This window comes from Anas platyrhynchos, chromosome 21, assembly GCF_047663525.1.
Source record: "Anas platyrhynchos isolate ZD024472 breed Pekin duck chromosome 21, IASCAAS_PekinDuck_T2T, whole genome shotgun sequence".
Lineage (NCBI taxonomy): Eukaryota > Metazoa > Chordata > Aves > Anseriformes > Anatidae > Anas > Anas platyrhynchos.
The window spans coordinates 11,942,267-11,955,638 of record NC_092607.1 but is presented as its reverse complement, the minus strand read 5'-3'; the positions used below and the strand labels follow the sequence as shown (position 1 = coordinate 11,955,638).

Genomic DNA, 13,372 nt, shown 5'->3' with positions numbered 1-13,372 from the left:
GAGTTCCTCATGTATTTGTTTAGCTTGAAATCCACTGCTCCTTCCCTGTCTTTATTGTCTGCCACCCATGGTTCCTCTAGAATAGCAACCGCCCCTCTTGTATTTGGCAGCTTCCCACCTGCTTCCTAATAACTTCAAATTAGCATAATCTGTTTGTACCTAAAACAATCTGATTCATTGGAGAACCCTGACTACATAGTTATTTAAAATAATCCATTCTTCTCTAAAAGATTCCTGCTAACACTTTTAAAACTACAAAAACATCAGTTTCTTGATTTTTTTCATCACTATCATTATGAAGCTCATAAATTTTGTTTGTTTTTGCAAGAATAATAAGAATCTCCTGAAATCAATGAGAATTGGTTCATGGACTATGCACCGAGAAACCAGAACATATATTACGCTTGAAAACAAATGCTAAGAAAAGTGACCTCAGAAGCAAAAATCTTTAACCTTCTGATTTTCAGGCCATACTGATAGAAGTTGTGTTTTGTTGTTGTTGTTGTTTTTGTTTGTTTGGTTTTGGTTTTTTTGTTTGTTTGTTTGTTTTAAGTTTACTTCCTAAAACCCAAGCAAAAAAAAAAAGATATTAATTGAAATGAAGCAAAAAATCAACCCATGATGGAAATATGTTCTTATCACATAGCAACAAATACAGAGTGCAACAAATCTGTTATGAATATGCATACCGCAACAAAACACATCATCACATCAGCATGATGTGTTAGAAAAAAAAAAAAAAAAGATGTGAAAAATATATATTTTTTCTTTTTTGTTCTTTTTATCTATACACACATAACCTCCATGTAATGGTCCATCCAGGTCAGTAAAGCGTGCAAGTGCTTTCTTTCCACTATTTTTTGGTACCCACTTTTATTCCACTTTTCCTGCCTTCATCTAGAAGAATTTCTGCCATGCAGAGAAAAAGCTATGTATACTAAAATACACTTAATCCTTTACAAAACATGTTACAGATGCAGCATGAAAAGAGGATGTGGGCATTTAATGGGTTTATATGATAAAACAGATTTGCCCTGACCCTCAAATGGGATATATTTTTCTCCCCTGAGATTTCCCCCATCAAACAGAAGTTAAGTATTACAGTTAAAATAAACTGTTAAAAATAAACTCTTGAAAGTTAAAACTGTTGGCCCACCAATATAGGTGGCAAATAGGTCTGTAAAGGTTCAAGCTGGCCCTATATATGTATATATATACACAAATGTATACAAATGTATACACACACACAGACACACACAACTTGCTTACTCCTAATTGTAAGCAAGTAAATCTACCAGGATTTGCATATTTTTTATGACCTATTGGAATGAGAATTATTGTCATTCCAGCTGAAGACTGGAATGTGCTGCAGAGGTCAAAGGAAATGAGAGGTGGGGACAAACACATCGCTTCAGCAGCCTTAGGACAAGTTCTGTCAAATATTTTTTGTTGCCCATGTTTCAATTTTCCTTCCCCTTTCTAATCTTTTGGTTATCATAAAAGTGATTGCAAAAGCAAAACCTTGCATTAGATTGCCAAACTGAAAGCAAAATCTTACTCTTGGGAGCTTACTCAGGAACAAAAATGACTGCATTATTATGTGAAACAGCTTTGATTATTTACTGTGTCATGGGGACACTAATGAGAATAAATTCCTATGTAGTTAAATATGCAGTAGCTTGGCATCCATCCAATTGGTGAAAAATCCAGGTCAGCACCTGGATAATTATCAGCAAGAACAGTGAAAACAAACATTGTGTATGTGTGTAAAATCGGAAGTCCTCTAGTGAAGCTTGTTCCATCTTTACTCACTCATTTATGCTTGAATGTATATCCCAGCACATCCACGGATAAAACATTAATGTGTTTTAACATAAGAGTTTATCTTTGTGTTTTCATCAATAATTTGGTTGGAGAGCAATGAAATGATGTTGTAGAAAGGAAGCCTTCTCTCTTTTTTATTTTTTATTTTATTTTTAATCCCCATTGTATAAACATGAAGGTGAGAAGATGATTGCCTCAAGGATCAGGAAAAGATATGTTCACCTCTGCCCTAAAATTATATTCATCCTAAATGTCTCACCACAGCAGGTAACATCAACAGGTCACCGTACCTCAGAGTTACTAGAAATTACGTAAATCTTCTGAAATTATCTTGTGGTGGAATACAATAAAATTGACATTCTCAAAGAATCCAAAATAACGGAAGAGACTCAAAAAGAATGTAGGGCATAGGGAGAGATGTTTATAAGTTAAGCTTTCTGTCCAAAAGTCATTCATTTTACAACAAATTCTGTGGAAGAACAGAACTTGGTTGCAACCATATGCAACAGATTTGGACTTGTTGGACTTGACTGGGTTTGGTTTTGTTGCACAAACACAAAGCAGGCTGTCTTGCAGAGCATGAGGAACATCACATTTACCATATGTTACAGTTGCTATTAACAGATAAGTCTAGAGGACAACAGATAACCAAACAGGGCAGGTTACCTGTACATCATACGCAGACAAATTTATACAGGGGAAATATTAAGATAGAAATATGGCATCCTAATCAGCACACATGGAAGTGCGGGAGCATAATCCGAGAACTGTGTCCACCTTACAACTACAGAAAATGTTGTAATAGTACATACATTTCAAAGTGGTGATATTTTCCATAATCAATGTTTTATAGACACCCTGTATATTTTACAATTTTTCTTCCAATACAAATACATAGAAATAGCAACATCACCTAGATTTCTAAAAATATCTTACTTTAATAAAATATTTTTGCATGTACATACATTACTCTTCAAAGAAGTGGCATCTACTGGTTACGTAGACTACGAAGTGATACAATTTATGTATTTCCCCACTTCAGCAAATCACTGCCTGCAGTGAATTTTCAAGTTCATTCCCTCTACTGTTGAGCTTATTAGGAGAGCATGTTTTCCCACACAAGAGCATGCAATACTCTTTCATTTGAGGAATTCAATTCAATCTAAAAATTGCTATTCCACATACTGAAACATCTACTATTACAGGGCATTTGAGTTCAGTAGTTCAGGTATATAAATATAAACTTATATAAAAGGGTTTTGATATCTAATGTCTTTTGCTAAACTGAGGAATTTTAGTTGTAAATACAGTTCAATTTTTTAAAAGATTAAATTCATCAGAACATTTAGAAATTACCCTTGTTCTAATTAGGTTAAAAGATACCAGCTCGTATTATTAATGTCCGAGACCAAAAATTGTGGCCAAGAGGGCTAATGGGATCCTGGCGTGCATTAAAACGAGGGTGGCCAGCAGGTAAAGGGAGGTGATCCTCCCCCTCTATCTGCCCTGGTCAGGCCTCACCTGGAGTACTGTGTCCAGTTCTGGGCTCCCTGGTACAAGAAAGACAGGGATCTTCTGGAAAGAGTCCAGCGGAGGTCCACAAAGATGGTACGGGGCCTGGAGCATCTTCCCTATGAAGAAAGGCAGAAAGACCTGGGTCTGTTCAGCCTGGAGAAGACTGAGAGGGGATCTCCTCAATGTATATAAATATCTGAGAGGTGGGGGACAGAACGATGTAGCCAACCTCTTCTCAGTGTTTTGTGGGGATAGGACAAGGGGCAATGGCTGCAAGTTAGAGCACAGGAAGTTCCACACCAACATGCAAAAGAACTTCACAGTGAGGGTGACAGAGCATTGGAACAGGCTGCCTAGGGAGGTTGTGGAGTCTCCTCCTCTAGAGATATTCAAGGCCTGTCTGGACACCTACCTGGGCAACCTGTTCTGAGGAACCTGCTTTAGCAGGGGGGTTGGACCCGATGATCTTTTGAGGTCCCTGCCAACCCCTACAGTTCTGTGATTCTGTGAAAATTGAATACTATTTCAATCTGAATTTCAGAGCTCCATGTGCATAACAGGTGCAAATTTTAAATAAAATTTATTTTCATTCATCTCTATATATATACATATCTAATCTCACACTAACAGACACTGAAAATATCATTGGCTATTTGAGTACATGGTAGTTGGACTAACACCTAATCATCAGCTGTACAGGCAAAATCTGCAAACATCATATCATTATTTCTGCTGCATTTTGTTTTTACTTGCTGGAGTTTAATAAAACATGTATAGCTTTCCTCTTTTTCAGTTCTGAAAGGATAACTAATCCTCAAATCTAGTGCACTAAAATTAACAACAGCAGACCGCTTCTTTTATAGGGTCAGTAATTCAGGCTCGTTTTAGATATTCTCAAGTGCATCTTGATTCACTGAGTGACAAAGAATCACTTTTAGTTTGAGTTCAGATTCCTTTTATCATAAAATAATTGCAAACAGCAGAGGAAGAGATCCTACAAAGGTTATGTCATTCATTTACTCTAACGTAACACCTAATGAATAGATTATTTATTTATTTATTTTGTGGACAATGGCCAGACCTGACTAGAATATATATGATTTCTCTATCCAAGCAATTTCGTATAGAATTGGATGGACAGGAGGGAGTCTGGGATTGGATTTCTTTCTTTACATCGCTTCAAGTGGCTTGTGTAATCATTGCTGCACATGGGGTAGTGGTTACTCGAGGGAAGATTTTGTCTTATTCATAGAGTAGAGACTCATTTTTCATTGGCTGTCTGCACTAATTTAGTTTGGTTTCCTTCCTAGGAGAATCTGAATTGTGTTTGAAAGTAATACAGAAACGCATCCTTCCTTTTTCGTCTGCATTAAAAAGCCTCTTTACTGTCTATCTGCCATAAGAAGTACCATAGCAATTCTGATGTTGCCTCATCCAGAACCATGCTGCAGACCACAGGATTTATGAGAATATTAGACATTAACTGACAGCAGAAGCTGAGTCACTCCAAAACAAAAGTCCATCCTCTGCTTACAAATCACTAGTAGCGAGTAGACATTAAAGCTAATTTCTCAAATTCTTTCTCTTTGAATCCAGTGATATAATCCTCCTATACTTTCCAACTTTGTTAAGGTTAATTGTTCCGTGCAATTAGCCTTGAAGGAGGCAAGTGTTAAAAGCCATGAGAAATGTGTAAGGCTTATAGTGAATAATTTGATTCATCTAACATTCACATTTACTACTTCTTGAATAAGACAACTTATCTGGCTTTGATTTTGGCTTTATGTTCTCTAAACATGAAATGACAAACTGGGAGTTTCAAACTCTTGTTTCCTGGACCAGCAGTAAGAATTTATAAAGATCAGAGAAAATACCATAAAACAGATGAACTGTAAAATTATATATTTTTTTCCTAACATAAGCAAAACAAAAAAATTAGGAAAACATACATTTATTCCTTACAGCAATTTTTCACAGAGATATTTTCTACCTACAACCCCTTTTTTTTTCCTATTGCCAATTTGCTATTCTCTGCTTCCAACTGTGAAGACTGAACCTAGAGTTTTCATATCTTAACCTTTTCCACTCATGCTATTAAAATGATATCATTGCATTTCTGCTGTAGACAAGATTTACAGATCTGATATAAATGACATTTCAATTACTTTCCACCTGCCTGTCATTAATCTGCAATAGCTGCACAGCATTACTACAATTTAACTACATATCATCTAGCATCCAGAGCTATGATCACTCTTGTGAAATTAGTCTTGTTACACAAAAGAGCAAGCACAGAAACATAAGCAGGAGATTTCAAATTAATCAGCATAAAGAGATCATCCTAGTTTTTACAGCTGCATGACTACTGCCTTATGGTCCTCACATGCTACAAAGAGCTACAAAGACTTACTGGTGTCAAAATCTGGAAAGGCTCAGGAATGTGTCCAACACAGCCTGGCTGTTGCATGGAGATTTCATCTGCCTGTTTTGTCTTTCTTCTCTGAAATCATATGGATAATGCACATGAGAAGGAGGCTATTTTACTGTGAATGCTGATCACTTTTGCAGTACAGGGTTCCTCTAGTCAACCTTGAGATGCTGATGGGAAACATCTCTGGGTCATATCTGTCTCCAAAGCTGGGTATACATTTCTTTAGAACATGGGCAGCTACTGCAATGGTTTGGTGATGGAATCTGAAACAGGACTTACCTACCTCTCTAAAAAAGACCCTCCCCCTAAAAAAAAATTATTTAATATATATCTAAGTAAGATCATTTAATATCATGTCACCTATGGCATGAATACGGCCACTTAAGTAATACATGTAAAACAGGAGAATGCCAAAAATGGGGGGGGGAGGGAGGAGGTAGTGAAGAGCAAGAGACAAAGGAAGAAAGGATAGTTTTCAGAACCCTGTAGTCCTGTCAGATTTTTTCATCGTTAATATAATGCATAACTTATCCTTGCTTTATATTCTGGAGCATGCTTAGATCAGTGAGTTTGAAGACTGCTGTTGTGCGTAAATATTGTTTTTGTTAAAGCTAACATCATACGCACACAAACTAATTACAGTTATAAGATACATGGACTTGCCTGGTTGCATCACGGCTTATATCTTTTGTACATAAATTGCTGCTAGGAAAGAATGAGCATGGTTTGTTGAACAAGTCTCGTGCTGCATCTGGTAGAACTCAGCAGTGCCCAAGCATATTGTACATGAGGAATTTCAGACAGATGCAGCCAGAAAGAAAATACATTGTTGCATAAGTTTTAACAGCATGAAATTGTGGTGTTTCAATTCTGCTACATTATGAGCACCCTGACATACTGGACATTAGGAATAATCACCTGGGCTCTTAAAAAAAATTTCTTCTCCATGATATATCTTACATACTAAAATGCAGAAGAAACATGAAAAGTTAGAACACACATTGGAGGAATCTGGACAATCATTTTATTTTAGAAAAATAAAGTTAATAAGTGTTAGAAAAATTGCTTAGCTAGACTCTACGTGTTACTACTGTCAACAGTGAATTATACTGTTTTCTCTAGGACTGGTCTTTTGACTCTCTTATTGATTTATTAGATTAGTTCTTGATCCTGTCATAGCCTAGCTTTCAAAGTACAATAGCTTAAACTGGCACTGATTCAAAGAAATGCTTTGAGAAAATGAATAGGTACCAGAGATAATAAAATTAGATGTCAGTACATTAAATGTTATTTTCCCCCATGACTGGTCATCACAAAATATCATAAAATCTGTCATAATAAAGGGCATACTGTTATAAATAGGCTGATGAGGCATGAAAGATCATATGTGATTTATTTTTTTACCATTATTAAACTAAGTGGATGAATAGGTCATTTGAAGATGCAAAACTTTTTGTTGTTATGAATGTGTGCTTCCTTGTTTTCCATAATTGAACAGAACATGGATGAGATTTTTATATCTAGAAGCAGATCATTACAATTTTAGTTGACTAGAAACACATACTTCTCTATTTATATCTAGAAATATATTCTAATAAATATTGTTACATTTTTGCTATCTAATGGAGTGTACCGGAAAAGTTTGGTATGAACTGTGTTCACATGTTCCTGTGATCAGGGCACACAGAGAATGACGAGATAGTGGCAGGGCTACTTAAGGAAGGCATATGACAAAAATGGTTATTTTAGTATTATATTTTAATTTTGACCGTCTCTTTGTTTTTGACAATCATCACTTTAAGGAACACCTGAGCTAGAGTTTGTACCCAGACCTTTGTTTTTCAGTCACTACCAATGAACAATTTACCATGAATCTGTATAATAGCTCCATTTTTGAACAGAGAAATATCCTTCAACACATGGCCCACCATCAGAATGAGCTCCATGGATAAAATTATGTGTTGTTTCAAAAAAAAAAAAAAAAAAAAACTCACAAAACTTCTGGTTCTGTTTAAGTTTCCTACTCCCCTGTACACAGGGAAAATACAAAGCAGGAAAACCACTGATTTATATAATTCATATATTTAAAGATTCAAGTTATATGTAAGCTCTCTCTTCCCTTGGGCAAAGCATCTGCCAAAGTTATTGTTCATCCTCTTGAAGGATATAACTTTGGAAAAAAATGAAACAGATGAATTGTAACCCTTAGAAAGCTACACACTGCTTAATACAGGCATTAATTGTTTCTGGATGCTTTGCAATGCCATCTTCTCCATCTGTCAACAACATGGTATCAATAGCACAAATATTCATTTCTCTGTGTGGGGGATACAGGAAAATTTGTGTTCAAGCCTTAAACATTTTGAGAAAGAAATAAACTACTCATATGCCTAAAATTAAGTGAATTTGTTTCCTACTACTATGATTTAAGATGTGGTTTGATGCTGGAGACAAATAAGCTGCAGCTGTTGGATCACTGTTAAGGGCATTTGGACAGTTTAAAGATGCATTAAATCTTCTAAACACCTGTAACCAAATGAGTGATGTAAATTAGACTCAATTTCATTTGCCTATATGGTAAAGTTAGGTATATTTTGATTTTTTTTTTTTTTATTAAGATATTAAACAGATTGTCAAAGATTTACTTAGTGATGCACTGTTTTATGTTATTTTTTCTCAAAATTAATTCACCACCTGTTTCATGGCTTTGCTATGCGTGTGCCAGCGTCTGAAAGATCCTTAACTGAAAAACAGGTCTGCCCATAAATAACGTGCAGTGTTTTACGAATATTCATAATCACAGAAAATTCCCTTTTAAAAAGTATATTTTTATGAGCTCTTCACTTCAAAAATGTTAAAAGTATTCCAAAGGTTGTGAAGAATTCAGCCACATTAATATTGAGTATAAAAAAATCTTTCTAATAAAGAATTTGTCTAGCAATCTAAACCAAGTCAACAGTGAAAATTGCTTCTGCTTCTTGATTAACATAGCATTGCAAGTCAGAGGGAGGAAACACAGCAAGAGTTACTTCAGGAACATTACTCAGCAGAATGTGTTACAAAAAAAAAAAAATGTTTTCACGTCATCCTTTCTTTAACTGGAAATGCAGAAAGGTGAACAAAATTGCTGGTGTCTCTCCCCTTTTGAAAGCTTGGAAAGCCACGTTGGTGCACTCAAGGCTTCAGAAAGTGCACTCACAGCTGCTTCAGCATTCCATATTTTTCATTTTTTTATACAAAGGATTAATGAATCTATGAAATTATTAAATACCATTTAACTAAACTGAGCATCACTAATTAACACTGTGCAGTGTGTCACAGGCAAAACATGCAACAGAATGAGATTTTGAACAAGCTGATGAATAATTTCTTTGGTTGAATTTCATTGACAAATGAATAAGCAATAACTAGAAAAATTAAAGTGACAGAGGAAGTCTCTTTCCTGATCTTCTACGTTCTATACCTGATTGCTCTAAATTTACTCCATAATCCCTCACAGTTGAGTTGCCAGACAGACAGCTTCCATTTGAGAAATTGTTTCCAACTGTCTTAATATGTAATAAATAATTTCAGGAGACTAAGGTAGAAACCTGAACGCACCAGAAAGGTGACTACTACCAAATGGGCAGCAACATTTCAGGGTGCAACAAAAGTCAACAGAACCCACTCGCTGAGAGCACTTGAGAGAAAATAACGACTAGGACATGTCGGCATTCTTTCATCCTCTTCATGCAGGTGCTTACGCAGCCTAGACACACATCATGACTCAGAAGGGAACTTTTGAGGACCTTGCAGAAGAACTCAACCAGATTAGACAGCAAAACAGAACTCAACCCCAACAAGTAACTGAACCCAAGCACTAATTTGACTATGAACTCTTTAGATCTGAGACCCACTACAAACTCCACTCGCAACATGGAGTAGGGAACGGTGAAGCTGGTGCTGGCTGGTCTGTGAAACAATGAGTTGGGAATGTATATTAAAGTCAGACCTATGGCAATAATAAAGATTATTTTAATAATAATATCAAGGCAGCAGCAACAAGAAATGTAGGTATATTGAGGAAAGTAAAAGGCCTAGCACAATTTTTATTGTTGTTGGTTTTATATATATACACACACATAATGTATATAAACATAGCATATATATATGAAAAACATTATTTTTATATATATATATATATACACACACACACAAATATGAAAAATCTACCTCTTACTCATTTTCTTGAGTTTAATATCTTACAGATTACGTGCTTCCCTAAGAACCTTACCATGGTGGTAGATAATTTAAGAAGTGTGATAAAATGTCTCCATGTCTCTATCCCACTGAGTTTTAGATTGGACTTAAATTAAACTAAAAATATTTCTCATGGAAAAATTAAAAAGAAAATTTAAACACATGCTATGCACCCTGAAACATCTCTTGTACATTGAAATATTCCCACAAATGCAGTGGAAAGCTTCAAGTGAATGCAATAGGGGTACAAACTTCAGATGGGGGTAGAAAAACCTACTTCCACCCTTCTGCACTAAATGCTTCTTAGTGATGATCCTCACAGTAAAGTTTGAGGGCTCCATAGAATGCTGATTGCTTTTGATAACACACGGAAACCTGTGACAAAAAATGTAATGATAAAAAGCTGATTCATCTGAAATTATATACATCCATATTTTACTGAGAGGATGTCACATATTATAAAAGGTTGTGTTAATACACATTTTCACTTTACGTATAAATGCAGATGAAAAGTAAGAGAACTCTATTAATGATAGGTTTTGCTTGATAGCCTTTGAAGCTTTAACTTTTTTTTAAACTCATGTTCACAGAATCAAACTAGAAAGCTAAGATATATACGGATAAAATTACTGATTCGTTCCATCCTCCAAAGATAAACGCAGATATAGTTTAAGCATTCTGTGAGCAACACCCTCATAGATTATACTGTTTACCTCATAGGAATGAATAGGAAGTGCATCTTATAAAAATTCAGAAGGTGCTTTAAGATACAATCTATAAATACAGACAAAGTTAGCTTCAGAGGAGGGAGAGAAAAAAAAAGAAAAACATTGTTCCCACCACAGTGGATGTGAAAAACAAGTAGTGAGAGACTTATGTTACCATACTTGAGTTTTTAGAGTTTATGAAAGCATTAGAAAGGATAACAAATCACTATTGTTTAGGCAGGTAGTATGGGAACCTCCATTTTTGTGGATCCTAAAGAATGGCCTGTTGGGTATGATGTGGGAATAACTTTCTGCTTTGGGGACAAAGGTTGGTGGAGTAGATGGTTTTCCTACAATTCTCAGTTAATCTGACTGAACAGCACTTAAATAGAAAAAGCAATTGTTATCACTTAAGGCTTATGATCACAGTGAGATATAAAATGACACAGTTAGTGTTTAAAACCCACACAGTAATTCTCCTAAACCCCCAAAGATGCTGAAGCCAAAATCCAAAAGCTAAGGGATGCCAGGACTTCAAGACATCACTCTGTACTCATCTTAAATCCTGTTGCCAGAAGAAAAAAAAAAATCATTCCTTTTTTTTTTTTTGGATCCACAAAAACTCCCCAAGAACCTTCCACCTGAAATGTGAGTAAGAAGAGCAGGTGCTTGCCACTTCTGGTAATGATAGCGCCTGCTTATAATTTTCTGTGATTTGACTTTTTTGTTTGAGAACATTATTCTAATGGACTTTTTGTAAAAGTGTAAACTATATTGTAATTTGGTTCAGCTGCTAACTAATGACAATATACTAATTAGAGATTCCAGAAACTGTGCTCCAAGATGTGACTTGCAATCCCAATCTAAATGTGACTTACATATTTTTACTTTAAATGTTCATTTCTTTGTCACATGTAAAACTTTTTTTTTTCTTATGTAGATTTAAATTAATTCCAGAACAAAGGAAGTTATTTGTTTGAGGGAGCCAGGGAATATTGCAACCTCGATGCAGCCAACTGTGGAGAACAGAAAACCAATTAGCCCATATATTTAAACTCAGATGCAAGGCTGTAGAATGGAAAAATGAATGGATTGTTCAACTTGTTCTAACACTTCTTGCAGATGTAACGCTGAAAATTAGGGCTGAATATGCATCTTTTCCCTCTGAGCAAATTGGATGATCATTTGATTCCCCACTTTGTTTTGAGATGATGAATAAGTAGTGTTTTGGAGGCCCTATTAAGGCACAGAAACAAGAGGATAGTCTCTAGACAGTCAAAGAAATACTCTTTTCTAAGCTTTGGGAAAGAATATGAGAGCGAGCAAGTTTTACAGAGACCTTAATATCATTCAATAGGATTTTTCATCTATCCTAACAATGAGTAGAACAGTGGTCTTCAGATTAATGAATGCCACTGAAGTAGATGTGATATATAAAATTTTATCCAGAGCAACATAAGACATTTTAAATTATCTTTAAAATTTATAATTCACTTTAAATTCTCTAAGTAAGGACTCAATTCATTAAATTTCATATTGTCAGGTCTTAAAATAAATAGCTCTGTAAATGTATGAGTAGATGGCATCTCAACCAAAGTGCAAACTGAAACACATAATACATAAAGAAAAAAACACATCTCACAATTTGAATTTACAAGAACATAAAAGTTTTGAAGAAACAAACAGCAAGGCATCACATCAAGAAATAAAAAATCCAAATAAACAGCCAATAGGTGTGCATAAGCATCTTATTCTGTTCTGGTAAGAACGTAATCTATTTTTAGAATAAAATATTATAGAATAAATAGAATAAAATATTTTTAGAATACAATTTTTATGTTTCGCTTTACAGTCTATCACTCCTTTGAGGATGCAGCCTTGCTTTTCCACTACTGCATCTCACCCAGATTATATTTAGGTAAGTGATCGATGCAAAGTTGGTTCCTGCATTAATCTAATTCAGCATTTTGATACCAAATATATTTGTCTAGAAAAGAGTCTAGAAAAGAGCAATTCTTTACAAAAGAAATGGTGCTTGTTTAGGGGTAAAACCACCTTTAATTGTCCATGCATCCTTAGAAGAGAAAAAAGGCTAATCTGTGGGGTATCACAGAGATTGGATAAAATCAAAGGAAGTTAACTTCTCCAAGGTCCCCACTTAAATCCAGAGAGCAGCCTCACTGTGTGGACATACTCCTGTGTTTTCACTCACATCATACTGCCCTCCTCTTTTATTGGCACACTACCATTCTGTTTATCTTCAAACTTAGGAAGAAGCTTTCTTTTAAAACCTGGAAGCATAAATCCCAGCTGTTATCTTTTTTTCCTCTCCCTCTCTCAGTCAATCCCCACATTTTATTATCACAGTTGGACTAAGCACATCTCAGCAATTACACCACTTCCACAGGCAGTTCTCAGGCCACTTCAGCTGACACTTTGAAATATTAGCAGGGAAGTAATGCAGGTGCAGGCACTGGCAAATGTCCAGCAGCAAGTTAGCAACCAGGCCAGAATTTTAAAGGGGAGGTTGTATTATATGCTATTAACCGGCTGAAATTAGAGATGGAAATCCAATTCATTTTCTCTAGGAATCACTTCACCTCTGAAGCGCTGCAGTTCACTCAAGTGAAGATCAACATATGCTGGGACTTTCACA

At 35.5% G+C, this 13,372-nt stretch overlaps 1 long non-coding RNA gene across 1 annotated transcript; it reads right to left on the bottom strand.

Moving 5' to 3' along the window:
• Window positions 1-2,225: 2,225 nt before the first annotated feature.
• On the bottom strand, window positions 2,226-5,839 carry LOC139999231 (uncharacterized). The gene is made up of 2 exons (XR_011804539.1): window positions 5,750-5,839; window positions 2,226-3,455 (listed from the first exon to the last, which is right to left on the bottom strand). It is a non-coding gene; the product is annotated as an uncharacterized lncRNA (long non-coding RNA).
• Window positions 5,840-13,372: the final 7,533 nt, after the last annotated feature.